This window comes from Babylonia areolata, chromosome 6 (genome assembly GCF_041734735.1).
Source record: "Babylonia areolata isolate BAREFJ2019XMU chromosome 6, ASM4173473v1, whole genome shotgun sequence".
Classification (NCBI taxonomy): Eukaryota; Metazoa; Mollusca; class Gastropoda; order Neogastropoda; family Buccinidae; genus Babylonia; species Babylonia areolata.
The window spans coordinates 6,240,081-6,242,580 of record NC_134881.1 but is presented as its reverse complement, the minus strand read 5'-3'; the positions used below and the strand labels follow the sequence as shown (position 1 = coordinate 6,242,580).

The following is a 2,500-nucleotide window of genomic DNA, read 5'->3' as shown; positions in this document are numbered from 1 at the left end:
AAAGGGGGGGGGGGGGGAGGGGGGGGGGGGTGGTGGCGCTGTATTATAGCGACGCGCTCTCCCTGGGGAGAGCAGCCCGAATTTCACACAGAGAAATCTGTTGTGATAAAAAGAAATACAAATACAAATAGTGGAGAGTGTCTCGCCCCAAGTTACATCCCCACTCTCTCTGCCAAGAGGGCTTTAGGACCCCCCCAAAAAAAACAAAAAAACCAACAACAAAAAACAGTTCCAGTTTCAGTTTCAGTAGCTCAAGGAGGCGTCACTGCGTTCGGACAAATCCATAAGATACGCTACACCACATCTGCCAAGCAGATGCCTGACCAGCAGCGTAACCCAACGCGCTTAGTCAGGCCTTGAGAAAAAAAAGAAGAAAAAAAAGGGGTGAATAAATAATAGATAAATACATAAAAACAAAAATTACTACTACCACTACTAATAATATGTATAAGGCGCAAAAACTTGATGAAGTCAACTATAAGCGTACATAAATAAATAAATAAATAAATAATAATTATAATATAAAAAGTAGTAGTAATAATAATAATGATGATGATGATAATAATAATAATAATAATAATAATAATAATAATAATAATAATAATAATAATATTAAATAAATAAACAAAAAACAAAAACAAAAAACACAACAAAAAAACCCAACGCTGGGATGCCAACTAGCCCCCAAGGCTGCGGCAAACCAAGAGCAAGTGCAGTCTCGCCTCCTACATAGGTTCAGATTCATAGCGCTTCACAAAAGACGAAGCTGTAAACGAATTCCAATTGCATTGTGGAGAGAAACAAACCATTGATCAGTTCAGCTCTTACTTTTGCAGTGTTGGCCTAGCTATAATAATAAGCATACAGGTATCACCTTCGTTCAAGGAACTTTTTTTTTCTTTTTTTCCCCGTTCACAGCATAAGTAAGTAAGTTCCAATGTTGATTGTAGCTTCTCGTCTCTCTGTCATCTCGTAGAAAACTACAGCGTTGATTGATTGATTGATTGATTCCCTTCCGTTGTGGAATGATATGATTAGAATGCGTTTGTTCACTGGTTATGACAGAAGCTACACAAGCTGACTGACATCATAATAATGGTAACAATATTACAGCAGCAGGGTTCCCCCCAACCCCCCCATGGTAACAATATTACAGCAGCAGGGTTCCCCCCAATGGTAACAATATTACAGCAGCAGGGTTCCCCCCAATGGTAACAATATTACAGCAGCAGGGTTCCCCCCCAATGGTAACAATATTACAGCAGCAGGGTTCCCCCCAATGGTAACAATATTACAGCAGCAGGGTTCCCCCCAATGGTAACAATATTACAGCAATAGGGTTCCCCCCAATGGTAACAATATTACAGCAGCAGGGTTCCCCCCCCCCCATGGTAACAATATTACAGCAGCAGGGTTCCCCCCCCCCCCCCCCAATGGTAACAATATTACAGCAGCAGGGTTCCCCCCAATGGTAACAATATTACAGCAGCAGGGTTCCCCCCCAATGGTAACAATATTACAGCAGCAGGGTTCCCCCCAATGGTAACAATATTACAGCAGCAGGGTTCCCCCCAATGGTAACAATATTACAGCAGCAGGGTTCCCCCCCCCCATGGTAACAATATTACAGCAGCAGCGTTCCCACACAATGGTAACAATATTATAGCAGAAGGGTTCCCACACAATGGTAACAATATTACAGCAGCAGGGTTCCCCCCCCCCAATGGTAACAATATTACAGCTGCAGGGTTCCCACCCAATGGTAACAATATTACAGCAATAGGGTCCCCCCCCCCACACACACACACACACACCTCCCTTTTTTTCCTTTTTTTTTCTTTTTTTCTTTTTTTTCTTTAGTAGATGTGGTGTAGAGTTTATGGATCAGTCTGCATGCTTTTTTTTTTTGTTTTTTTGTTTTTTTTTTCCTTTTTTTTTTTTACCTCCTTGAAACTGAAACTGAACTGACACTGAACTTATTAATTATTATTGTTGTTGGTGATGATGATTATCATTGTTTGGGTAAACTATTCGGTTCTCGTAGCTGCGACTGACCAGTTGGATAGAATTAGGCGTTGTCAGTTTTATCGGAACTTTCTTTCCCATGGTCCGATCGACTGATGATCGTACATTAAAAGAGCAATTAACAAAAATATAATAATTTAAAAAAAAAACTGAATAAGAAATAAAAAACCCAACTAATAACAACAACAAGAACAAGAACAAGAACAATAATAATAATAATAATAATAATAATAATAATAATAATAATAATAATTGAATAAAACGTAAAAACGGAAAATAATAATAATAATAATAATAATAATAATAATAATAATCCGGTCCTTTGCAGCTGCTAAACAATCTATCTCGTCCAAAGGAAGTTAAAAACTCATCACAAGAAAATGAATGAAACCGCTGCCGGACCACAACAAATCACACACACACACACACACACACACACACACACCACCACCACCACCACCACCACCACAAGACG

At 39.3% G+C, this 2,500-nt stretch overlaps 1 protein-coding gene across 1 annotated transcript in view; it reads right to left on the bottom strand.

The window, feature by feature from the left end:
• Positions 1-2,500, bottom strand: part of LOC143282699 (uncharacterized) — a 92,662-nt gene that overhangs the window by 46,241 nt on the left and 43,921 nt on the right. The gene's annotated exons all lie outside the window — the stretch shown is intronic.